The following is a 27,994-nucleotide window of genomic DNA, read 5'->3' as shown; positions in this document are numbered from 1 at the left end:
TCCCCGGAATCATTCTAGCTGTGTTGACAGTGCAAGCTCTGCCTCCCACAAAGTGTTCCTTCACTGTCTACTTTTCTTTTTCTTTGTCTGCACTACTCTTCTTCAGAAATCCAGAGACCCCATATCAAAAGTCTTTTCTACAGCCCTGGCCAGTGTGGATCAGAGGATAGAGCCTCAGCCTGTGGACGGAAAGGTCCTGGGTTTGATTCCCATCAAGAGCATGTGCCCTGGTTGCAGGCTTCTCCCCAGCCTGGGCCCTGATCTGGGCGTGTGCAGGAGGCAGCCAGTCAATGTGTTTCTCTCACATCGACATTTCTCTTTGTCTTTCCTCCCTCTTCCATTCTCTCTAAAAATCAATGGAAAAATATCCTGGGATGAGGATTGAAAAGAAAAAAGGTCTTACAGATCAAGGACCATCAGAAGGCATTTCACTCCTTATATGGGTTGGACTATTGTGACCTTTCCATATACATGTGTCTTCTAAGTCATGTTAAAGAGAAAAACCACAGGCCTGGCCAGGTAGCTCAGTGGTTGAGCATCAACCCATGAACCAGGACGTCACCAGTTTGATTCCTGGTCAGGGCACATGCCAGGTTTTGTGCTCGATCCCAGCAGGAGGCAGCTGATCCATGTTGATATTTCTATCCCTCTCTTCATTTCCCTTCCTCTCTCTCTCAAATTACTAAAAATATTTAAAAATAGAGAAACCATAGGCCCCAACTAGCAATTGCTTCTCTCTCAGTTTTCCACAAATCACAAAATGGAAATATGTCCTTCCTCACACAGTATTCCTACTTGATTTCTTTCAGTGTTAGCCTACTTCAAATACACTACAAAGTCCTGTTTCAGAATATCTTTCCAACCATCCCCTAGCCAGTTTGGATCAGTAGATAGAGCGTCGCCTTGGGGACTCCAGGGTCCTGGATTTGATTCTAGTCAAGGGCACATACCTGGGTTGCTAGCTCAATCCCCAGCCCTGGTTGGGGTGTCTGTGGGAGACAAGCTATTGATGTTTCTCTCTCTGTCTCTCCCCCTTCTACTCTCTCTCAAAAAATAATCAGTGGAAAAATATCCCTGGGTGAGGATTAACAACAACAACAAAAATATTTCCCCAACCTGCTTCTTACACTCCTGACTCCCGTACCTCTCCAGCCAGTCCGCCTTCCTCTCTCACTTGGAGTTGAAATAATCTCGGAGGGGATTCCCCACTGAAGTTTATTTCCCCCAAAAATTAACAAAGCATAGTTTTAGAACATGCCACTCTGCAGCTGAAAACTGCTCAGTTGTCCCGTCTCACTCAAGAAAGTCCCCAGTATCTCAGCTTGGATCATAGGCACTGTATTTCCCGGCTGCTAGGCATCTGTCCAACCTCTGTTCTTGCCCTCTGTACTGAGACTGAGACGGGAGTAGCCCTCAGCCAGCTCAACACCCCACCTCTTTCCTTCCCTGCACCAGCCAATCCCTCTGCCTGGGACCTTGTGACACAACTGTTGTAAATGTTGTCTCCTGAGAAAGCCTTCCCTTGACCTTTGCAATCCGACACACCCACCTTCCCCTCACACTGATCCCTAGGCACTTGTCCTGGGCCCGTTTTCTCCAAAGCGCTAACCACTGTGTGATATTAAGCACATGCACATATGTCTGCCGAGGCTTCCATCCTTCACCAACCAGCTGCTCAGGAGCAGTGATTCTGATCATCATGCTAATCTGTATTTCCAGCTCCCAGAACCCTGTGTGGCACCGAGTAGGAATTCACATGACAAGTCAAAAAATAATGAATGAATGCATGTTAACACACACATTTCATTTAGAAATATGCAGTAAATGAAGAAGAAACAGCTAAAGTGTTAAAAAAAAAAAAAAAAAAAAAAAAAAAACAACAACCCAAAAACAACCACCTTGATGAGAGAGCTGGTTAAGTGCCTGAGACCTTTTTTTTTTTTTTTGCCTCTAATCCTTTCAGCACTATATGATGCTGTGCATTTTGTGCATGAAGTATTTTTAAAAATGGAACACAAATTGGCCCTGGCCATTGTGGCTCAGTTGGTTGAGCATTGTCACATTCACCCAGAGGTAGCCAGTTTGATTCCTGGTCAGGGCACATGTCAGGGTGGTGGACTTGATCCCCAGTAGAGAGAATGCAGGAGGCAGCAGATTGATATTTCTCTCCCTCTCTCTTCATCTCTGTCCCTAAAACCAATACAAGCATATTTTTAAAAATTAGAACAAAAATAAAAATATTAAAATTATTCTTAAGAATCAAAGACCTATGTGATGAGCCATCAATTTCTGAAGCATCTGATTTGAAGCTTTGCTGACTCTAGAGTGGATTTTACTCTACTTGAGAGTTGGAGCATGAAAACTTCTAAGAATTCTTTCTTTCCATGTTGAAGAAGAGTGGTGCCCACCTCTCCCGGCCACAAGCTCTGTCTTCCACTTGCTGCCCCACTTGATGCCCAGCTTTTGGCCATACTCTTATCCATACCAGACCAGCAGCTCACAGCCCATCCTCACGACCCGGCAGGTTCGGTAGAAAATCTGCCTGTGATATTGAAAGGCCACCAGGTTCTGTTCTTCCTCATCCCGGGCGCAGTTCACATACCTGGCGTTGAGGCAGATGAAAGGAAAGAAAACCACAGGCGATGAGCTTCCACTACCTGTCATATCGTGTCCAGATCCTCACTGACGCGTAAGGGCCTCAGCACTGATGGCACCCACCCCCATGTTCCTGGGGAAACTTCTGTTCAATGTCCAAGCCTCTGTCACAAGGTCATGTGAATTCCTGTCTCTACGTCCTGCTCACAGGTCTCATCCTGCCTAATGCCATTTCCAAAGCCTCATTCCAGACTTCCCCATCAAACCCGGTGGCCTCTAGCTTCTCTAAGCTGTAAGTCAGGTTCTGTGTTACACCCCAGGACTCGGGGCTTGCTCTAGGACTCACATCATTCAACACTCAGTCCAAGTCTACCTTCTCTTCAGAGGCCTTTGTCGAGTCTCCCCACACTTTATTGAAGGCATCATTCAGTTGCCTCCCCCAGGTTCCCACAGAAATGTCGAGGTCTCTCTTTCTTAGAAAAATAACACAGAACAATAGTAGTTTATTCATAATCTGTCTCCCCTGACACAAGAGAGCTCCTCAGGAAAGGGCCATGAGCACTATGACTCTGCAGGCTCCAACATCCAGTTCTAGTTAGAACTGAGTCTGGGATGATGTGCTGACCTCACAGGTTTAGACTATCCTTGGTTCAAGGCTATCTGGGCACTGGGAACTTCTTGAAAAATAGGAAAATTAGAGTTAAATGTTTATGAAATAAAATGTTTCATGTCCGTCTGCAGTAAGTCCTCCCTAGGGACATGGATTGTGTGATCTGTGTAAGTAATGAATTCCTTCCTCTAAACTGGAATATAGTAAGGGTTTAACTAATGTCAGTTAGACAAATCACAGAGTAATCCAGGGTCCTCAAGGTTTTTCCCATTGCCCAAACTAGATTCTTCTCTTTTGAGGACATATGCTATACTGTTACCTCCTTTTTTCCTAAATGTCTCTAGATGTTAAAGATCACTGTATGGAGAAAAAGGGGGAACAGAGGACTGAGGGAGACCATTAGGGAGGCATGATTGGAAGGACAGACATGTGGGTTGTGAGGCATGAGTGTCCTCTCCGGCACCCAGAAGCCTAGTGACCTTACCTCATCCAGTTGGCCTGAGATGTATACTTTCCATCCACATACTCATAGCAGTTGCTCCATTTGTTGACCTGCATTTCAGGAAAAGAAGTTAAAGGCTGTGTGTGTGTGTGTGTGTGTGTGTGTGTGTGTGTGTGTGTGTGTGGTTGTGAGTATACAATAGAATAATTACTTTATTCTAGTGTCATCAAATCTCTTTCAGCCTGCATGGTGATTCAACTGCCAATGGTGATCACAGGATATTTTTCTTACTAATCATCTACACGCCTGAGTCAATTTGTCCACTAAGCAGGAGCCCCACAAGGGAGGAGTCTGTACCACTTTGCTCCCATTTACCCTCTGATCCTTAGAGAGGAGCTCCATGTTCATGCAAAGTCCGCCCAGTACACAGAGCTAACTAACCATATGGTCCCCATCCATGTCCTAGCATGTAGAAGGTGGGGGCATCCAAGCCACAGGAGGGACGGGAAGCCAGACGACAGGGAAGAGGTAAAGTTCTCACCAGCCAGGAGTAGCCGCTGTTGGCTGTGGCTTCATCTTCTGTGATCTGACCCTCATAAGGGCCAAAGTGCAGGCCCACCGGCAGATCACATTCCTCATTCCACACTCCAAGCCCAGCCTCAGGGATGCCTGATGGTCCGATTCTCAACCCAGGGGGCAGAGTGAGGGCTGAGAGGTTGACATGCCCGTTGTCCGAAGCACTGTCTTTTACAAACGTAGGAGGCCCGTGCACAGCACAGCTGTCAATGAAGAAGTTCTGACACTTCTCACAATCTGGAGGCAAGAGCAACAGGGATTAGTCAGGGTGCAGTGCATGTTCCTGCACACGAAGAGCTTCAGAAAGAGCTCCCATCAGTGAGCCTCAATCCTATATTCCCTGTCACGAGAGGAAGGGAATGATTTGGGCACCCAAAAACCAGGTGAAATCATAGCATCAAGGACATAACATGCCCCTTGGTTAGGGTGAGCTTACACAGGTAGTCAACATCCTGGGACTCGCTGATCTCTTGGTAGACATGGCCCTTTCTCTCTCGTAGGCTATACATCTTCACTTCGATCTCCTTTCTCCTGAGGTCTACATGAGAGAAGAGCTAGTGAACGAAGGGGGTCTGGAACATGAGTCCCTGTCTTGTCAGAAAACACACAATGTCTTCCCATCAAATGATCACCTGTTCTTTATAGTATCTGGTATTTTCCTCCATTAACTAAAAGACTAGTACGCCACACTGACTACTGATGGCAGATTCAATTTTAGTTTCTAGATGATCCCATTATCAGGTTCAACCTTCCAAGCTTTGGTCATTCATAAAGTATTTATGGAGGGCACGTTATGTGTTAGGCACTGAGTAAAGATCTGGGCACACAACACCAAGATAATATGGTTGCTATTATCACAGATGGATTTATTGGACAGCTTGCATGTGTCAATTGTTTGAGATTTAATTTAATGCTTTCAAACTATATGTGTCCCATGTTTCCTTATGTTCACTGTATACATTAGCATTCAGGAGCTCAGAGAGTTTGTAAGATTAGCTCAAAGCTTCAGTGCTAACTCCAGTTTCAAATCCAGGCGTGTTGAATGTCCACCCCACATACCTAGGCTATACTGACCAGCCTTTCCAGAGGAATTAGTGGAACTGAAATCTCCAAATTATTGAACTTACCCAATTTTGATCTAGGGTGCTGTCCGGAGGTACTTGCTTCTCCAGGAGGGGGCACTGGTTTCTGGGTCTGCTCTGAGCCACTTGTGGTCAACAAATTTGCTGTTCCTGACAATTCCTTCAAACTGGACTCATTACTTAATGGCGCCCTGGACTTTGCCTTCAGTGTGAAAGGCAAAGGGAAATAAATGTAACGTACATTTATTTAATTATGTAGGGTTTATGATATACATGACTTTAATGAACACTTCAACACCTCTTGGAAATACCTGGGAAGTATGAAAATTAGAGGAAAAAGAAATGGCCAATGTGGGTTTTGAATCGAAGACTAGAACCCATGCCTTAAGGCTCTTTCTTTTATAGCACATTGAGAATGAAGGATACTGGGAAGAGAATAAGACATAGTTGGGCCCTAACCAGTGTAGTTCAGTTGATAGAGTGTCGGCCTGCAGACTGAAGGGTCCTGAGTTCAATTCTCGTCAAGCGCGAGTTCCTTGGTTGCAGGACCCTCCTCCCTGGCCTGGACCTTGGTCTGGGCTTATGCAGGAGGCCACCAGTCATTATGTGTGTCTCTCACATTGATATTTCTCTCTTTCTCTCCCTCTTTTTTCTATTCCCCCTAAAAATCAATGAGAAAATATCCTTGGGTGAGGATTAAGAAAAAAAGAAAGAAAGAAATAGTTGGCAGAGCCCTGGCTGGTGTAGCTCAGTTGGTTGAACTGAAGGGTTGCGGGTTCCATTCCCGGTCAGGGCACATGCCCCAGTTACGGGTTATTGATCCATATTTTTCTCTCTCACTGATGCTTCTCTCCCTTTCTCTCTCTCTCAAATCAGTAAAAACATATTTTTTAAAAAGAAATGGCTGGCAGAAACCTACCATGACAATAAAGGAAATTATGCTTAAATGTGCAATTTACTATATCATGGAAAGAACAGTTGTAATTAGATTAGTTGGTTCCCACCAATTCTGTTTGAATAAGGTTGTGCTACCAGCCTGTTCTCTTCATTTTCCTGACCTATAACATGCTAATTCTTAATGTTATAATGAACATGAAATATAATGATGTTCACCAAAATGTTCTGTGAGCACTTTGATACAGTATGAATGTGAAATTACAGTCCTGCTATCAATGTCCCTCTCAGCCATCTCTATATTTGAAATCACATGTAATTTATCTTCATTATTCTTTGACCCTACTCTAGTTTAATTTGTAAATTTGAAAGCACTCTTTCAGCAAACATTCAGGGGGCCCTCAGGGACCCTGAGTTGGGCCTGGGACTTCTGAGAAGAATCTGGTGTGAACCAAAGAGCTCACAATGCAGAGGTAGGCAGGCGGAGCCAATGATTCAAACAAGATGACACTGGCCTAATTAGAGCTCAGAGAAAGAAGCCATACTTCTTCTGACTGGAATGAGCATTCAAAACCAGTTCCAGATGAGCTTCTATTGAATAGTGTGTCATCTCTATGAAGTTCTTAAGTCACTTTATTTATTGTTTATTGTTTCTGAATCGTCAAACCTGAAGCTCCCCAGAGTTGAGAGATGCTTTCTTTTATTTGACTGGGAGGCTCTGATGCTGGGGTTGCTATATCCATCTTCATCTGGGACCATGCACCGTGCAAACTGCCTATATATCAGTGAGCTTCTGCAAGTCGGAAGTCTTAGTGCATTTCTCACTGGAGCATAGCAGAGCAGAACTGCGTTTGGAATCATCAGTCAGTGAAAGATGTAATCATGTATGGATGAGACAGTGGAAAGTGCATAAAACTATGGAAATTTTAATGAGCTTGTAAGTGGTTTAGAGATGAAGCTAAGGATTAGAATGCACGACCACCGATACTGTGATTTCAGACATACAATCAAACACTTGTATATGTCTGAAACCTCAGTTTCCTCATCAGAAATGGTGATACTTATAGTACCTACCTCATAGGGTTGTGGTAAGGTTTAAGTGAGTTTATGCACGTAGAATTCTTAGAGTCTGAAGCATTGTGAAGATAAGACCCGTGGTAGCTACTATTGTTGCTGATGTTATTAACGACTAAGATGATATTGGGCATTTTGTTGAAGAGGTCAGGAAAGGAAGGTGGCAGTTCCTAGGGTGCACTCTGATTTTTCCTCCTCTTCCCTGCATTTGCATCCAGGAGGAAGATTTTCTTTTCCACAGGATTTGGGAAATACTCACCTTCTGATGTTTATTCTGTTCCACTCTGAAAGACACCCAAGAAGGTTTAGCTAAAAGATGGTGAGAAATCAATAATATATATAATTTCAGAGAGGAAGGGAGAGGGCGAGGGAGAGAGAGAGAGAAACATCAATGATGATAGAGAATCATGGATTAGCTGCCTTCCTGAACACCCCACACCAGGGATCAAACTGGCCTTGTGCCCTGACCGGGAATTGAACTGTGACCTCCTGGTTCATAGGTCGACGCTTAATCTCTGAGCCACACCTGCCGTGTGAGAAATCAGTTTTGGTTGGTAATTGTTTCAAAATCTGGAGATTTTTATCTTTCAGAATTCTGAATTATAGAGTAATCTCAGGACAGACCAAGGATGATTGGAAAATGTTTCCTGAGGTTTCATTAGGCTTATGCTTTTATTGGGAGCATCAGCTAATTTTCTTAAAATGTTAAAAAATAGCCCTAGCCAGCTTGGCTCAGTGGATAGAGCGTCAACCTGCGGATGGAATGGTCCTGGGTTCTATTCCAGCCAAGGGTACATGCCTGGATTGCGGGCTCATCCCACAGGTGTGCAGGAGGCAGCCAATTGATGGCTCTCTCTCATCATTGATGTTTTGATCTCTCTGAATTCCTCTCTGAAATCAATAAATATATTTTAAAAAAAATAGACAAAACCCCATCTGTACTTCATCCTCTGTTCAATATATATATATTTAAAGTAGAAGTCCGTTGCACAAAGATTCACGCAATAGGCCTTCCTTCCCCTGGCTGCCGGCACTAGATTTCCTCTGGCACCCGGGTCCCAGGCCTTTGCTCCAGCCACTGAGGAGAAGCCAAGTCCCTTCAGTCTTCAGTCTTCACTCCAGCCAGAGCCTTCAGTCTTCTCTCAGCTGCTGCCCTGGTTAGGCAAATTAACTGCCATCTTTGTTGGGTTAATTTGCATGTGTATCCTGATTGGCTGGCGGGCCTGGCAGAGTGACACCAATTTGCATGTTTCTCTTTTATTTGTGTAGAGTGGCCTATCCCTGGCTGGGCATCTCAGTTGGTTGGAGTACCATGTTTTACACCAAAAGGTTTCCGGTTTGATCCTTATTGGGGCCTACACAGGAGGCAACTGATGGATGTTCCTCTCTCACATTGATGTTTCTGTCTCCCTTTCTGTCTCCCTCCCTTCCTCTCTCTAAATTCAATGAATATCCTTGGGTGAGGATTTAAAAAATAAAATTGCCCTAAAAAGCAAAAATAAAAAATTGGCCTTTCATGACACAAGTATAATAAAGGTCATGTAACTGCAAAGAATCTCTACTCTGTAACCCAGCGCTTTCTCCTCTCTGTCTTCTGTCTTCACACTGGCCTTGTCCAGTCCACCTTGGACAAGGCACCAGGACCACCTTGGCTCCTTTCTTTCTTATCCTTCCTCCTTTGCACATTTGGATTGTGACCACCTTCTCTAATCACTAGATTCTGATCAGCATCACACAGTCTTAGGGACAAAGACTCAGGTCTAGTCACCACATAAACAGAGATTCGGGCAAGCTGGACATAACGTCGTGACTTCAGCTATGTTTCAACCTCAGACCCATGGAACTACAGACCCTACCAATCAGACTTTCATGAAACCTGGCAGATGATGCCATGGCTGCCATTGAACCTGATACAACGATGAACTACTTCCTACCCTGGCCCACAACCCAACCCCCTAACTACCATGAGTAATAATTTTCCCATATGTCCCCATGCAGGTCTTAGAGCACTGCTCACCTGTCAAACCTTCCTCCTTCTATGTGATCACAACTCTTCTGAATTAGTTATTTTTTACTCACTGTTATATTTTTGTATACTTACTTGTTAATGTTCTATAACTATACAATTATATTATTATTCTATTTTATTTTTTCCACCACCATTTATACTCCTGTATTATTATTTTTTCATCCTCACCTGAGAATATATGCTTATTGATTTTAGAGAGAGAAGAAGAGGAAGAAAGAGAGGGAAACATGGATGTGAGAGAGAAACATCGATGAGTTGTATCCCATACACACCCCGACTGGGGATGGATCACGAAACCTTTTTGGTGTATGGGAGGATGCTCCAACCAACGGAGCCACCGAGACATGGCTATTCAATTATTTTTATTTTGAGAGAATGTTTATTAAAACTAGGGACAGTGAAACAAGGATAGAAGCAGCAGCAGGAGAGAGCTTAGGCTGGGCTGCTGTGTTGCTCTAGAAAGGTTAAAGGAAAGAGTTCAGCCTAGGCGGGCGGCTTTGGCTCATTGGAAAGTCATAGAAAAGGGGCCTTGGAGCCAGGTTCAGGGGGTTAGCCTGAATGAGCTGCCCCTGCCCGTACTCCCTGGTGCAAGTCTCCTGGGTCCCTTAGTTTAGGAGATGCACACCGAGTGGGGGTTGGGGGGAGGAGAGGGGAAAGGGTGAGGGGTGTGTGTGCTCCCGGAGAGAGAACAGCTTAATAATATATATATATTAGAGCACCATTGCACGAAATTTATAAATTTCTGCACCGTGGGAATGGCGGTGGTGGTGGTGGTGAGGGGGGGAATTCCTGAGCCCGGCCTGTGCCCTCTGTGCCTCTGACAGTCTGGGAGTCCTGCGATCCATCGCCTGCAGAGGGAGGTCCCTTTCAGTAGCCCCAGCTCTGCATTGGTGGCCTGGGCCTCCCTCTTTGGGGTGACGGGGAGCCCCCATTGATGACCCAGTGGCTAGTGGCCTGGGCCTCTCTCTGCAGGGCATCATGGGGGATTGGGGGGCCGGACCAATTGCGTTTCACAGGCCTTGGCTGGCCTGGCGCCAGTGGGTGTCATAGCCTGGTCATCTGGTGGGTCCTTCAGCTGGTCCGCCCTGGATTTGCATATTATGGTTTCATTATTGTAGATTTGGGGGGTGGGTCTGGGTGAAGGTGAGAAAAGGGGGAGAAATGGGGGACCTCTGTGATAGTGTTAACACTAAATCTGTATATAATTATTGTTACACATTGAAGAGGTTTTATGACCCTGGCCAGTGTGGCCCAGTGGTTGAGCCTCGACCTATAAACCGTGAGGTGGGGGGCAGGTAGGAGGCAGCGATGGAGGTTTCTCACTCACCTGTTTCTCTCTCTCTCTCTCTCTCTCTCTCTCTCTCTCTCTCTCTCTCTCTCTCTGTAAAATAAATTATTCATTAAAAGGGTTGTATGTGAACAGCCCCTGGCTGTGTAACTGCTCTGCTGCTTGCTCCTCCCAGGTAACTCCCGAGAGTCCGCCCGACCTACACCAGGTCAGGGTCAGGCAGCTGCACGCCCTCCGCCCGCACCTCGTGGCCTCGGGGTCCACTCGTCATCCAAGTCCTCGGAGTCCTCCACCCGGGGCCTGGCCGTCCTCCCGGGGCAACACATGAACGCGGGTCGAGGGGCCCTGAGACCTGGAAGGAGAGAAAGAAAGAGTTTGTCCTGCAGGCGAAAAGCTGATGGACAAACAGCAGAGCCAGCGCTGGGCGGGGGCAGAGCCCGGGGCCCTGGACGGTGCACCCCCGCCCCCCCCCCACCCCGCGGCCCTGTCCCCCCTCGCTCACCCATGCTGAGCAGCGCCTCGTAGTTGCTCTTCACGTTGCGGTGCTGCGCTCGCTCCCAGGCGCCCATCTGCGCCCACACCTCCCGGGAGAAGTAGATGGACACGTCCCTGCAGGCGCCCCTGGGCTGGGGGAGAGACCGTCCGTCCGTTCGTCCGTCCTCCCCGGCCCGAGGGGGGGCGCCCCGCCTCCACCCCGTCCCCACCCCCCGTCCCCACCTCCACCCCCTCGGACCCCCTCACCTTGGGCCTATGCCCTGCTCACCCCGCCTCCTCCACGGGGCGCTCCTGCAGGTCCCTGTCCGGGTCCATGGTGCCGCCAGCGGAGTCCCCTCTGGAGGACGAGGTGACTGTGGGAGGAGGAGTCGCTGAGGGGACCCGCTCCCACCTGGCAGGGCGACCCCCCCCCCACCTCCCCCACCCCCAGACAGACCGGGCCTGCGGCCATTATGACCCACTAGGGGGCGCCTCCTCCTGCCGCGGTTGAGGGGTCCCAGGGGGTAATGAGGGGCCCGGTCAGGGGGGTCTGAGGGGCGCAGTCAGGGGGAACTGAGGGGCGCGTTCTGGGGGGTCTGAGGGGCACGGTGGGGGGTCTGAGGGGAGCGGTCTGGGAGGTTTGAGGGGCGCGGTCAGGGGAGACTGAGGTGAGGAGTCTGGAGGGTCTGAGGGGAGCGGTCTGGTGGGTCTGAGGGGCGCGGTCTGGGGTGTCTGAGGGGCGTGGTCAGGGGGGACTGAGTGGCGAGGTCTGGTGGGACTGAGGGGAGCGGTCTGGGGGTTTTGAAGGGAGCGGTCTGGGGGGACTGAGGGGCGCGGTCTTGGCAGACTGAGGGGAGCAGTCTGGGGGGTCTGAGGGGCGCGGACAGGGGGGTCTGATTTTCGTGCTCAGAGGGGACTGAGGGGCGCGGTCTGGTGGGACTGAGGGGAGCGGTCTGGGGGATTTGAGGGGAGCGGTCTAGGGGGTCTGAGGGGCGCGGTCAGGGGGGTCTGAGGGGCGCGGTGGGGGCGTTGAGGGCCCTTGGGGGTGGAGGTGGTTCGCCTTTACAATGGGGGGGGGGGCTTTGCCGAGAGGAACCGGGTTCTGGAATGGCACCCACGATTCAGGAGCAATGCACGCGGGAGGAGGCGCCTCAAGGGGCAGAGACGTCTCCGGCTGAGGAGATAGGCCCGCTGGACAGAATCCGGGTCTTTCTGGCCAGGAAAGTTGGGTGCTCGGGTCAGAGGATTTGGGACTAATGTGAAGAGATTTGGGGTCTCAGGGACAGCCTCCAGGGTTTCTGTCTCAGAGTTGGGGATATGGTCTTCCTGGGTGCCGTAGTTAGGGAGCCCAGGCTCGGGGTTTGCTGGGTCTGACCTTTGGGGGATTGAGCGTTCCTCTGGGCGCTGAGACCGGGGGTCCTCCGGGTTAGCGCACTTGGGGTCCCTGGAGGCTGACAGAGTGGGAGCCTCTCAGGAGGACACCCCGGGTCTTCGGCTGGGGGTTTGAAGGCCGGCGGGAAAGGGGTTCCCACGCAAGGCTCACGTTTTCCTGTCCGTCTCCAGGCCGCACTGCGAACCTGGCCGAGGTCCCCTCAAACCCATGCTCCTGGCCGCGTGCTCCCGCCCTCAGGCGGTGTGAGGCGGGCCCAGGGGGAGCTTCCTGCCTCCAGAGCGTCAGCGCCAGCCGCCAATGAGTGCTGTGGTCACGGGGCCCGGCCTGCCAATGGGCGGTCAGAAACGCGAAAAGGGCGGGGCAGGGGGTGGAGCCTTCCTGCCAGTCAAGGGCAGAATCCTGTGGAAAGAGCCCGCCCTGCGCTCCCAACCCCCCGTGGTGATTGGCTGTGCTGGGTCCTGTGAGTGTCCGTCAAGAAGCCTTCAGCCACTGGGCGGTGTCCAGGGCTTGGATTCCCGCTGCGTATGGGCGGGACCCCGGGAGCCGGGAGCCCCCAGCCAGGGCAGGTATTGGGCTGACGCGGCCTTCCTGCCGCCTGACCGAGACTCTGTTCCACCCGACGGTATGTAGGTCCCGGACTGTCTTCCAGGCGCATTTGTTCGCTTCCTTAGCGAGAGGACCAGGCGGTAGGCGGGGAGTTGCCTTCTGGGAAACAGGGATTCCCACTAGACCAGCGGTTCTGAACCTGTGGGTCGCGACCCCTTTGGGGGTCAAACGACCCTCTCACAGGGGTCGCTTAAGACCATTGGAAAACACATGTATAATTATATATTGTTTTTGTGATGAATCACTAAGCTTTAATTATGTTCAGTGTGTAACAATGAAAATACATCCTGCATATCTGACATTTAGATGACGATTCATAACAGTGGCAACATTACAGTGATGAAGTAGCAACAGAAAAATTTCATGATTGGGGGTCAGCACAACATGAGGAACTGTATTCAAGGGTGGCGGCATTAGGAAGGTTGAGAACCACTGCCTTAAAGGAAGCTGTCGAGTGGAAGAGCAAGATGGTGGCGGTATAGGCAGACGTGTCCCAGGTCGTGTCCCGGAGCAAATGGAGTGAGCAGCTGAAACTAGTAACATCCACCCCGAATTGGCGAAATTGCTCAGCTGGTGAGACGGTTTGCAGCCGGGAAGAGCAGAACTCCCCTGGAAAGGTAAAAAGCCCAGGGATTTGGGCAGGAAAGTTTGCCAGACCTCTGAACCCAGAGAGTCGGAGGGAGACCGTGTGGCAGACAGCCGCGTCCCTTGGGACAGGCACAGCCCCTGACAGGGGAAAGGAGAACCGCCGGGGGAATTGAGAGCTGGGTTCTGTGATCACAGAGGACTGAGCCTAAAGGGGGCAGCCTGAAGAGCTGACCAGACCATGCAGTCCCGGTAAGAGAAGAAGCCTACAGAAACCAAGCCTTTCCCGTTTCCGCGGCCAGCGTTTGTTTGTTTGTTTTTACTGAATCCTGTTCATGGGGCATTTCGGATACAGACACTCACCTGTGCTGAAGAGAGGGAGAGTGTGCGGAGGAGTGGAATCTGGGGAGAGACTGAGGAGAGAAGGGGGGCCGGGAGAGGTGGCAGCGAATTGAGTGCTGAGACACCCCCGAGCCCAGGTCCGGGGCAGACATTCTCTCTGGAGAGTGAGACTCCTTCCCCCAGCCCCCAGGCAAGGAGCACAGCCACACCCAGATTCCACCCTGTAGGAGATCAAGGATTAAAATAACCTGATCAGTCCCTGGGAGTTAACAGGGTCTGGCCTATAGAGGGATTTTCAATCCCAGCAACAACACAGCCCCGGTAACTAACTATTACGCAGCCAGCTCTGGGCAGTGAACCTCCACTGGACAGAGAGGCCCTATAGCCTCAGAGGCCAACCCCAGAACACTCCCACCCAGAGGCTGACCCACAAACTGACTCTTTGCTAAACACAAAATAAGGCAGTCTGGGAAACAAATGCGGCTTGCTTTAAAATAAGAACTGTGGTTGACAACACAGAGGAACAGTGTATCACAGGGAAACTCAACACTCTACTGAATTCCTGGCAGGTCTAAGGCGAGCCAGACTGTAGAATAGAAGAACCGAAGGACCTTCACTACTGCAATTTTTTTTTTCTTTTTTCACCTTTTAACTATGAAACCAAATTTTTTTTCTTTGTTTTTTTTTCCTTTTTTTTCTTTTTTTTTCTTTCTTCTTTTTTCCATCACCTGATTTTACCCGTTTATTTACTACCTTCTTACTTTTAACCAGTATTATTACTGCTACCATTTTACCATTTTTTTTAAAGTGCCATTTTATTTTCTCTTTATTTTATTTTGGGATTAGTGTTCTCCATTTTATTTTCATCGTTATATTATTGGTTGTTTCTAGTTTGCATTCATCTCCAGGGAGCTGTTGCTGGAACTTGTTGGGATTAATGGCTGTTCAGTAGGAGTATTCTCCTCATATAAAATAAGTCTCCTCCCCTCTTCCACTTCATTCTCTCTTTTCGCTCTTTCTTTTTCTTTTCTTTTCTTTTCTCACTTCTATTTCCCCCCTCCTTTTTCCCAATTTCATTTTTGCACTCCTTTTTTTGGTCCCTACTTTTCTTTTCTTTTTCCTATTTTATCTTTTTCTCTTCCTTCTTCCTTATCCCCTAATTCTCTTAATTCAGGTGGTCACCTTTATTTGGGGCTATTAATATCGTGAACATATTTGTGTATAGTGCCTGGTACGTGGTGCCTTGTTGTGTTGTATTTTGTGCCTTTAAATCAACGCAGCAGATCCAAGCAACAGCAACCTCCTGAGCACCAACACCCTCTGCTGAGGAACAGCAGCTGTACGTGAAACCTCGCCCCACCAGCCAGAAGAGCCACCACAGCTGTGAACAGCACCCACCAGAGGAGCTGCTGCCAACTGAAGAGCAGCTGCTACCGCAACTGCCCGAAGAGCAACCACAGACCAAGGAGTCACTGCCACCAAGGGAGCAACCACTGAACGACTCAACGTATAGATATGTCAGTGAGATCAAACATGCGTAGACAAAGAAACCCCCAAAGGAAAGAGAAGGAGGACTCTCCAGAAAAGCAGCTAAGTAATACAGAGGCAGGCAACATGACAGAAAAAGAATTCAGAATAAGGGTCCTAGAGGGCACAAACCGGATGGAGGAAAAAATCGACAACCTCTGCAAGAAGCTAGAAGAAACAGATGAAAAAATCAACAACTTAAGTAAGACCCAAGAAGAAATGAAGAGTGATATAGCTGAAATGAAAAACTCCATTGAAAGTCTTAACAGTAGATAGGAGAAGCAGAGGACCGAATTAGTGAATTAGAAGACAAGGAAGCAAAACACACCCAAACTGAACTGCAATTGGAGAAAAAAATGAAAAGACAGGAGGAGAGCCTAAGGGAGCTTTGGGACAACATGAAACGAAACAACATACGAATAATAGGGGTACCAGAACAACAGAAGGATGAACAAGGATTAGAAAACCTATTAGAAGAAATAATATCAGAAAACTTCCCTGAGGTGGGGAAGAAAAAAGTCACGCCAGCCCAGAGAGTCCCAAACAAGGTGAACCAAAAAGACCCACACCAAGACACATCATAATTACCATGGCAAACGTTCAGGACAAAGAGAGAATCCTACAGGCTGCAAGAGAGAGACAGAAAGTTACATACAAGGGATCTCCCATTAGATTATCAAATGATTTCTCAACAGAAACACATTAGGCCAGCAAAGAATGGACAGAAATTTACAAAGTGATGCAAAGCAAAGGACTGAATCCAAGAATACTCTATCCAGCAAGGCTATCATTCAAACTTGAAGGGGAAATAAGAAGCTTCACAGACAAAAAAAGGCTAAGGGAGTTTATCACCACCCAGCCAGCAATGCAAGGAATGCTAAAGGGACTGGTATAAAAATAAGAAATAAAAAGCTCAGAAAGAAAACAGCCACACAAAAACAGAAATGGCTACAAACAAGTACCTTCCAATAATAACTTTAAACGTAAACGGACTAAATGCTCCAAACAAAAGACATCGAGTGGCTGAATGGATAAAAAAACATGACCCATACATCTGCTGTCTACAAGAAACCCACCTCCTTAGAAGAGACTCACACAGCCTGAAAGTGAAAGGATGGAAAAATATCTTTCAGGCAAATGGAAAGGAAAAGAAAGCTGGGGTAGCAATACTTATATCGGACAAAATAGACCTCAAAGTGAAGGCCATAACAAGAGATAAGGAAGGCCACTTCCTAATACTAAAGGGATCAATACAACAAGAAGATATAACTCTGGTAAACATATATGCACCCAATGCAGGAGCACCCAAATTCATAAAAAAACTCCTGGAAGATATCAAAGGAGAGATCCACAACAATACAATCATAGTAGGGGACTTTAATACACCACTGACAACACTGGATAAGCCCTCTAGACAAACAATCAGCAAAGATACAGCAATCCTAAATGACTCACTAGATCAGATGGACTTAATAGACATCTTCAGAACACTTCACCCCAAAGCCAGGGAATATACATTCTACTCAAATGCTCATAAGACATATTCAAAAATAGACCATATATTGGGTCACAAGCAAAGTATCCCCAAATTCAAGAAGATTGAAATCATAAAAAACGTCTTCGCAGACCACGATGGCATAATATTAGAAATAAACTACAATAAAAACAACCCAAAGTACTCAAACACCTGGAAGCTGAATTGCATGCTATTACATATTGATTGGGTTACCAATGAAATCAAAGAAGAAATTCGAAACATCCTGGAAACTAATGACAATGAAAACACAACAATCCAAAACCTATGGGACACAATGAAAGCAGTCCTGAGAGGGAAGTTTATATAGCTCTACAGCCCTATCTCAAAAAACAAGAAAACATGGTAGTAAATCAGCTAACTCTACAACTCAAAGAATTAGAAAGAGAGCAACAAGAAAACCCCAGAGTGAGCAGAAGGAAGGAGATAATAAAGATTAGAGCAGAAATAAATGACATAGAGACCAAAAAAACAATACCGAAAATCAATGAAAACAAGAGCTGGTTCTTTGAAAGGATAAACAAGATTGACAAACCTCTAGCCAGACTCACCAAGAAGCAAAGAGAGAGGACCCAAATAAACAAAACCAGAAATGATAGAGGCGAAATAACAACAGACCCCACTGAAATACTAATGATTGTTAAAAAATACTATGGACAGCTCTACTCCAACAAACTAGACAGCCTGGAGGAAATGGACAAATTCCTAGAAAAATACAACATTCCAAAACTCAATCAGGAAGAATCTAAAAATCTCAACAGGCCAATAACTATGGAAGAAATTGAAGCAGTCATCAAAAGGCTTCCAGCAAACAAAAGCCCAGCACCAGACGGCTTCACAGGGGAGTTTTACCAAACATTCAAGGAAGAACTAAAACCTATCCTCCTCAGACTACTACAAAAAATTCAAGAGGAAGGAACACTTCCAAGCTCATTCTATGAAGCCAGCATCACCCTAATACCAAAACCAGGTAAAGACAACACAATGAAAGAGAATTACAGGCCAATATCCCTCATGAACCTTGATGCCAAAATCCTCAACAAAATCTTAGCAAATCGGATCCAGCAGTACATCAGAAAGATCATACACCATGACCAAGTAGGATTTATCCCAGGGATGCAAGGATGGTACAATATCCGCAAATCAATAAACGTGATACATCACATAAACAAATTGAAAGAAAAAAACCACATGGTCATATCAATTGATGCAGAAAAAGCATTTGACAAAATTCAACAGCCATTTTTGATAAAAGCTCTCAGCAAGGTGGGAGTAGAAGGATCATACCTCAACATAATAAAAGCCATATATGACAGGCCCACAGCCAAAATCATACTCAATGGACAAAAACTAACACCATTTCCCCCAAGAACAGGAACAAGGCAGGGATGCCCCCTCTCACCACTCCTGTTCAACATAGTACTGGAAGTGTTAGCCATTGCAATTCGGCAAGAAGAAGAAATAAAAGGCATCCAAATTGGAAAAGAGGAAGTAAAACTGTCCTTATTTGCAGACGACATGATATTATACATACAAAACCCTAGAGACTCCATCAAAAAGCTACTAGACTTAATACATGAATTTGGCAATGTAGCAGGATACAAAATTAACCCCAAGAAATCTGAGGCATTTCTATACACCAATAGTGAACTTTCAGAAAGAGAGATTATAAAAACAATCCCGTTTACCATCGCACCAAAAAAATTAAGCTACCTAGGAATAAACTTAACTAAAGTGGTAAAAGACCTCTACTCAGAAAACTACAGGACGTTGAAAAAAGATATAGAGGAAGACATAAACAGATGGAAGAACATACCGTGTTCATGGATTGGTAGAATCAACATCGTCAAAATGTCCATACTACCCAAAGCAATCTATAAATTCAACGCACTTCCCATTAAAATACCAACGGCATACTTCAGAGATCTAGAACGAACTCTCCAAAAATTCATCTGGAATAAAAAAAGACCCCGAAAAGCTACAGCAATCCTGAAAAAGACCAAAGTAGGTGGGATCTCAATACCAGATATCAAGTTGTATTACAAAGCCACTGTTCTCACAACTGTCTGGTACTGGCCCAAGGATAGGCATATAGATAAATGGAATAGAATAGAGAGCCCAGAAATCGGCTCGAAACAATATGCTCAATTAATATTTGACAAAGGAGGCAAGAACATACAATGGAGCCAAGATAGTCTCTTCAATAAATGGTGTTGGGAAAATTGGACAGATATATGCAAGAAAATGAAACTAGACCACCAACTTACACCATTCACAAAAAATAAACTCAAAATGGATAAAGGACTTGAATGTACGACAGGAAACCATAACTATTCTAGAAGAATCCAAAGGCAACAAAATCTCAGACATATGCCGAAGCAATTTCGTCACTGATACAGCTCCTACGGCACTTGAAACTAAAGAGAAAATGAACAAATGGGACTACATCAAAATAAAAAGCTTCTGCACAGCAAAAGAAACCATCAACAAAACAACGAGAAAACCCACTGTGTGGGAAAACATATTTGCCAATGTCATATCTGATAAGGGCCTAATCTCCAAAATCTATAGGGAACTCATACAACTTAACAAAAGGAAGATAAACAATCCAATCAAAAAATGGGCAAAGGACCTAAATAGACACCTTTCAAAAGAGGACATTCAGAAAGCCAAGAGACATATGAAAACATGCTCAAAGTCACTAATCATCCGAGAGATGCAAATCAAAACAGCAATGAGGTACCACCTCACACCTGTCCGACTGGCTATCATCAACAAATCAACAAACGACAAGTGCTGGAGAGGATGTGGAGAAAAAGGAACACTTGTGCACTGCTGGTGGGAATGCAGACTGGTGCAGCCACTATGGAAGACAGTATGGAGTTTCCTCAAAAAACTGAAAATGGAACTCCCATTTGACCCTGTGATCCCGCTTCTAGGAATATATCCCAAGAAACCAGAAACACGAATCAGAAAGGATATATGCACCCCTATGTTCATAGCAGCACAATTCACCATAGCTAAGATCTGGAAACAGCCTAGGTGTCCATCAGTAGATGAATGGATTAGAAAACTGTGGTACATCTACACCAAGGAATACTATGCTGCTCTAAAAAGGAAGGAACTCTTACCATTTGCAACGTCATGGATGGAACTGGAGAGCATTATGCTAAGTGAAATAAGCCAGTCGATGAAGGAAAAATACCACATGATCTCACTCATTCATGGATAATAGAGACCATTATAAAATTTTGAACAATAATAGATACAGAGGCAGAGCTGCCTCAAACAGATTGTCAAACTGCAGTGGGAAGGCCGGGGAAGGTTGGGGGGCAGGAGGTAGGGGGGTAAGAGATCAACCAAAGGACTTGTATGCATGCATATAAGCATAACCAGTGGACATAAGACATTGGGGGATAGGGGAGGCTAGGGGACTGTCTAGGGCGGGGGGATAAAATGGACACATATGTAATATCCTTTGTAATACTTTAAGCAATAAATTAAAAAATAAATAAATAAATAAATAAAATAAATAAAGGAAGCTGTCAGCCAATTCCTTTGCAAAAACGAACCTCTGCTCCCCTCATGTGGCCTTTTAAAGAATAACACCTTGTGCTAATGTCCGTGGTGCTGAAATGTTAGCTAATGTCCTGTGAATTGGATGAAAAATTCTACCCAAAAAAACACAAACAAACAAACAAAAAACAAAACCTACAGAAAACCCTACAAAATCACCGAGGCTGTCCAGGGTGCAATTATTCCTTCCCTGGATGGACTGAGGTCACGGGTCTGGCTTTTGCACCCCTTCCTGTCCCAGCCCTGCCAAGGGAGGCCTTGGCTGCTTCACTGACATGGGGAAGCTGTGCGTTCACTAATTCAGTCCGTAACCTAGAGGCTGCCATGATTGGAGCAGTCAGTCCTGGGGAGGCCGCCGTTAACAAGGCAGCCAGTACCGCACCGGTCTCCTTTCCTGAGGCAGCCAGTCAGCCGCGGCCATTGTGATTGCGTCAGCCAGTGCCTTGGATGACACCATTATGGAGGCAGCCAGTCTGTGCAGTGAGGCGCAGGGGTATCGGGAGAAGGTGTTATTCCCACTAGACTCAGCGGCCTCTGTAGGGCATTCCTGAGGCAGTCCTTTCCCTGTAGGCGGCCATTATTGATGCTGTCAGTACCAGGGAGGCTGTTGTTGATGGCAGCTCCAGATGCAGGTTATCATGGGAACATGGTAGAACCACGAGAAAAAAATTCAACTTAAACATTTGTGTTGAAACCCAGTGTGTTTTTAAAAAATATATTTTTATTGATTTCAGAGATGAAGGGAGAGGGAGAGAGATGGAAACATCAATGATGGGAGAGAATCATGGATCCGCTACCTCCTGTATCCCCCCCATCCCCACTGGGTATTGAGACCACAACCCCGGCATGTTCCCTGCCCTGGATCCGAACCAGGGACCCTTCAATTTGCAGGCTGACATTCTCCCCTCTGAGGCACACTGGCCAGGGCCACAGATGGTTTTTTAGAAAGATACATTTCTACTATTTCAGAGAGAAAGATCAGTGATCAGTGGTCATCCTAGATTGGCTGCCTTCTGCCAGAAGAAAGAGTGACATGTGTTCTCATCAGCTAAGTGTAAGGAATATCCCTGGCCAGTGTTGTTCTCTGGTTAGAACTTCGGATGCCCAGGGAAGGGTCTCTGGTGGGATTCCTGGTCTAGAGCACATACCTGGGACGCAGGTTTTATGGCCAGCCCCGGTCTGGGCTCCTGTGGCAGCCAAAGATCTATGTGTCTCTTGCATATACATGTTTGCTTTTTGTTTCTTCTCTTTCCCCTCCTTCCATTCTTCCCTCCCTCCCTCCCTCTCTCCCTCCCTCCCTCCCTCCCTCCCTCCCTCCCTAACTCCATCCTTCTCTCTGTGTAAAAAGCATATCCTGTGGTAAGAATTAACAAAAACATACACAAGAAAAAAGTACAAAATGGAAAAGATTTGGAGGCTGTGAAAAAGCAGCATACCCCTAAAGTGCCCTAAAGCATACCCCTAAAGCAGCATACCCCTAAAGCATACCCATAGTGCCCTAAAGAAAGGCACTATGATGAGCAGAGCATTCAGGTATGCTGATGTTTTTCCTTGCGATGTGTCTATAAGATAAAAATAAACTATCCGAGTGTCCCTAAGCTGGCACGGTCCTGACAGAACACGAGGAGGCCACTCTAGCGCGGTCCTTGCAGGGTCTCCCAAGCCACCACGTTAGGCGCGAGGATCTCGGTGGGTGAGGCGGGGAGGAGCAGGGGAAAGCGAGGCGTGAAGGAGGTGGGGAATGGACAGAGGAGGGTCTTGCACGTGCGCTCCTCTCCTGCCTTGTGTCGCTTCTGCGAGAGACACCCACAATGGGAAGATGCGAGCAGACTCAGCTGGTGTCGGTTACCAAGGGACACACAGACCAAGGGACAGACAGATAATCGAGGCCGCAGTGGCCTGTAGAGGTTGACATCCGGGAAGGGAGATTACCTCCACAGGAAGAATAGCTCCCTCAGAGGAAGTATCGTTTTCCCCAATGAAGGAGCAATTCATTCACAACATAAGTGGTCCACATACAGGAAAGTGCAGTTCCCCTACAGGAAGAAGGTTTCCTCACAGGAAGTTTGTTTCCCCCACAGGAAGAGGCGTTCTCCCACAGGAAGTTTCCATTCCCTCAGAGGTAGTTGTGATTCCCTCAAAGGAAGATAGGTCAATAAACAGGAAAGTGCATTTCCCCCACAGGAATCTGAGACACCCTCACAGGAAGAGTCATCCACACACAGGAAAGTGCATTTCCACAAAAGGAAGAAGGGATCCTAAAACAAAAGAGACACTACCCCACAGGAAAATGTGTTCCTACACGGGAAGTGACAATTCCCCTACAGGAAGGAGTGTTTGCGTCTGGTAGTTTTATTTCCAAAAGGAAGTTGATTTTTCATATATGTAAGATAGGTCAGCACACAGGAACGAGTACGTCCCACAAAGAATGACCTGTCTACACATGGAGGTACATTTCCTAGAGAGGAAGAATGGTTTCCCAGAGGAAGTTTGTTTCCCCACATGAATGTGTGATTCATTCGCAGCATAATAGGTGCGCATACAGGAGAGTGCATTTCCCCCAAAAGAATAAGGTTTCTTCAAAGGAAAATAGTTTGCCCTATACGTATAGGCGTTCTCCAACAGGAAGTTTTGATTCCCGCACAGGAAGTTGCATTTCCCCCACAGGAAGAGAGATCGACAACAGGAAAGTTCATTTCCCCCACAGAAAAATGGGACGCTATCACAGGAAAAGAGATCCGCTCAAGGATAAGTGCATTTCCCCCACAGGAAGCAGGGTCCCTAAAACAAAAGGGACACTCCCCCACAAGAATATGGGTTCCTACATTACAAGGGTCATTTCCACCACAGGAAGGAGGGTTCACAGTCGGAAAATTTTGTTTCTACAAGAAGATGGCTTTCCATCAGTGGAAATAGTTCTGCACTCAGGATCCTGCATGTCCTGTAAAGGATGAAGTGTGTACACACCAAAAGTGATATTACCTCCAGAGGAAGAATAGTTCCCCCAGTGGAAGTATTTTTCCCCCACATGAGGAAATATTCTTCACAGCATAATAAGTCCGCATTTTTGGAAAGTGCATTTCCTACATAGCAGGAAGCATGTCTCAAAGGAAGGTAGTTTCCCCGCAGGAAGAGGTGCTCTCAAAACGGAAAGGATTCTCGCACAAAAAGGGGCCATTTCTTCACAGGAAGAGAGATCTGCACAAAGGAAATTGCATTTCCCCTTAAGGAGGAAGGTTTCCTACAATGGAAGGATAACTCCCCAGTAGGAAAATCGGTTCCCATTTCGGATGGGACATTTCCCAACAGGAAGGAGGGTTCACAATTCAGAAGTTTGGTTTCCACACGGGATGTTGCGTTTCCATTACAGGTCGAAAGCTCTGCACACAGGAAAGTGCATTTCCCCCACAGTACGTTGGCTTCCCAAAGCAGAAGGAAAATTTCAACCAAAGGACAAAAGCTTCCCGACCGTAAGTTTGGTATCCCCACAGGAAGATGGATTCCAACACAGGAAGATCGGTTTGGATAATGAAAAGTGCATTTCTCACACGGGAAAAAGGGTTTCCTTGGAACAAGTGAATTTCCCCCACAGGAATAGTTCTTCTCCCACAGGAAGTTTCATTCCCACCACACCAATATGCACCTTCCTCACATGAAAATAGTTTCACACAAAAGATAATGCAGTTCCCACACTAGAAATAGGATTCTCACAAAGAAGTTGCAATACCCTCAAAGGAAGGTGGGATTCGCTCAAAGGAAGATACATATGCACACAGGAAAGTGCATGACCCACAAAGGGTGAAGTGTTCACACAGAGAAAGGGACATTTCCTCGAGAGGAAGAATTGTTCCCCCAGAGTAAGTATTGTTTCCCAACGTGAATGTGCGGTTCATTCTCAGAATATTAGGTCCGCATACAGAAAAGTGCATTTCCCCACAAGATGAAGGTTTCCTCAAAGGAAGTTTGTTTCCACTATAGGTAGAGATGTTCTCTAAAAGAAAGTTATGATCCCCCCACAGCAAGGTGTGATTCCCTCACAGGAAGATAGGTCCACAAACAGGAAAGTGCATTTCTGTCATAGGAAAATGCGATGACTTCACAGGAAAAGAGGTCCGCACACAGGAACATGCATTTCACCAGCAGAAAGTAGGGTTCCTAAAACAAAAGGGAAACTCTCTCATATAGTATGTGTTCCGACACCAGAGGGGACATTTCCCCCACAGAAAAAAGGATTTACTCCGGGAAGTTTTGTTTCCAAAAAGGAAGTTGCCTTTCCATCCGTGGAAATAGTTCTGCACACAAAAACGTGCATTTCTCACAATGAAGGAGGTGTCCACACAGGAAGGGGCATTACCTCCAAAGGAAGAATAGCTCCCTCAGACGAAGTATTGTTTTCCCAAATGAAGGAGCAATTCATTCACCGCATAAGTGGTCCGCATACAGGAAAGTGCAGTTCCCCTACAGGAAGAAGGTTTCCTCACAGGAAGCTTGTTTACCCCACAGGAAGAGGCGTTCTCCCACCAAAGTTTTGATTCCCTCACAGGAAGTTGTGATTCCCTCACAGGAAGATAGGTCAAGAAACACGAAAGTGCATTTCCCCCACAGGAAGCTGAGACGCCCTCACAGGAAGGGTCATCCACACTCAGGAAAGTGCATTTCCACAAAAGGAAGAAGGGATTCTAAAACAAAGAGACACTCCCCTATAGGAAAATGTATTCCTACACGGGAAGGGACACTTCCCCCACAGGAAGGAGTGTTTCCTTGTGGTAGTTTTATTTCCAAAAGGAAGTTGATTTTTCATAAATGCAAGATAGGTCTGCACACAGGAACGAGCACGTCCCATAAAGAATGACCTGTCTACACAGGGAGGGATATTTCCTAGAGAGGAATAATAGTTCCCTAGAGGAAGTTTGTTTCCCCACATGAATGTGTGATTCATTGGCAGTATAATAGGTCCGCACACAGGAGACCGCATTTGCCCCCAAAAAATAAGGTTTCTTCGAAGGATGATTGTTTGCCCTATAGGTATAGGCGTTCTCCAACAGGAAGTTTTGATTCCCCTACAGGAAGTTGCGTTTCCCCCACAGGAAGAGAGGTCCACATCAGGAAAATGCATTTCCCCCATAGAAAAAAGGGAAGCTTTCACAGGAAATGAGATCCGCACAAAGTTCAGTGCAATTTCCCAACAGGAAGTAGGGTCCCAAAAACAAAAGGGACACTCCCCCATAAGAATATGGGTTCCTACATTACAAGGGACATTTCCACCACAGGAAGGAGGGTTCACCATCGCGAAGTTTTGTTTCCAAAGAAAGTTGGGTTTCGATCAGTGGAAATAGTTCTGCACAAAGGATCCTGCATGTCCCCCAAAGAATGAAGTGTGTACCTACCCGAAGTGATATTACCTCCAGAGGAAGAAGAGTTTCCCCAGTGGAAGTATTTTTTACCCACATAAAAGAACTATTCTTCACAGCATAATACGTCCGCATTTTCGGAAAGTGCATTTCCTACATAGAAGAAAGCATGTCTCAAAGGAAGATAGTTTTCCCACAGGAAGAGGTGCTCTCCAAACGGTAGCTTTGATTCTCGCACAAATTGGTGCCATTTCTTCACAGGAAGAGAGATCTGCACACAGGAAATTGCATTTCCCCTAAAGGAGGAAGGGTTCCTACAAGGGAAGGATAACTCCCCAGTAGGAAAATCAGTTCCCATTCCGGATGGGACATTTACCAACAGGAAGGAGGGTTCACAATTCGTAAGTTTGGTTTCCACACGGGATGTTGTGTTTCCATTACAGGTCGAAAGCTCTGCACACAGGAATGTGCATTTCCCCCACAGTAAGTTGGCTTTGCAGAGCAGAAGGTAAATTCCACCGAAAGGACAAAAGCTTCCCCAACGTAAGTTTTGTATCCCCTCAGGAAGATGGATTCCATCACAGGACGTTTGGTTTGGACAATGAAAAGTGCATTTCACACACGGGAAGAAGGGTTTCCTTGCAACAAGTGAATTTCCCCCACAGGAATAGTTCCTTTCCGACAAGTAGTATCATTTCCACCACAGCAATATGCACCTCCCTCACATGAAAATAGTTTCACACAAAAGATAATGCAGTTCCACACTAGAAATAGGATTCTCACAAAGAAGTTGCAATACCCCCAAAGGAAGGTGGGATTCGCTCAAAGGAACATAGATATGCAGTTAGGAAAGTGCATGTCCCACAAAGGGTGAAGTGTTCACTCACAGAAAGGGACATTTCCTCCAGAGGAAGAATGGATTCCTCAGAGGAAGTATTGTTTCCCCAAGTGAAGGAGCAATTCATTCAGAGCACAATCGGTACGCATACAGGAAATTGCAGTTCCCCTACAGGAAGAAGGTTTCCTCACAGGAAGTTCGTTTCCCCCACAGGAAGAGGCGTTCTCCCGCAGGAAGTCTCCATTCCCCCACAGGAAGGTGCGAGTCCCTCACAGGAAGATAGGTCAAGAAACAGAAAAGTGCATTTCCCCCACAGGAAGCTGAAACGCCCTCACAGGAAGAGTCATCCACACATAGGAAAGTGAATTTCCACAAAAGGAAGAAGGGATTCTAAAACAAAGAGACACTCCCCGATAGGAAAATGGGTTCCTACACCGGAAGGGACATTTCCCCCACAGGAAGGAGTGTTCACCATCCTTTAGTTTTGTTTCCACCAGGAAGTTGTGTTTCCATCAATAGAAGAAAGTTCTGCACGCAGGAAAGTGCATGTACCACAAATAATGAAGTGTCCACAGAGGAAGGAAGATTTCCTGGAGAGGAAGTATTTTTCCCCTAGAGTAAGTATTGTTTCCCTACGTGAATGTGCGATTCGTTCTCAGAATATTAGGTCCACATACTGAAAAGTGCATTTCCCCCACAAGATGAAGGTTTCCTCAAAGGAAGTTTGTTTCCCCTATAGGTAGAGACGTTCTCCAACAGGAAGTTATGATCCCCACACAGCAAAGTGCGATTCCCTCACAGAAAGACTGGTCCACAAACAGGAATGTGCCCTTCCACCATAGCAAAATGCGATGACTTCATAGGAAAAGAGATCCGCACACAGGACAATGCATTTCAGCAACAGAATGTAGGGTTCTAAAAGAAAAGCGACACTCTATCATATAATATGTGTGCCTACACCAGAGGGGACATTTCCCCGACAGGAAGGAGGGGTCACCACGGGAAGTTTTGTTTCCACACAGGAAGTTGAGTTTCCATCAGTGGAAATAGTCCTGCACACAAATACGTGCATGTCTCACAATGAATGAAGTGTCCACAGAGGAAGGGCCATTACCACCAGAGGAAGAATAGTTCCCTCTGAGGATGTACTGTTTTCCGAAATGAAGGAGCAATTCATT

Source organism: Myotis nattereri (genome assembly GCF_964212035.1).
Source record: "Myotis nattereri genome assembly, chromosome: Y".
NCBI lineage: Eukaryota > Metazoa > Chordata > Mammalia > Chiroptera > Vespertilionidae > Myotis > Myotis nattereri.
The sequence above is the reverse complement of the archived record's forward strand: the minus strand, read 5'-3'. Positions refer to the sequence as shown.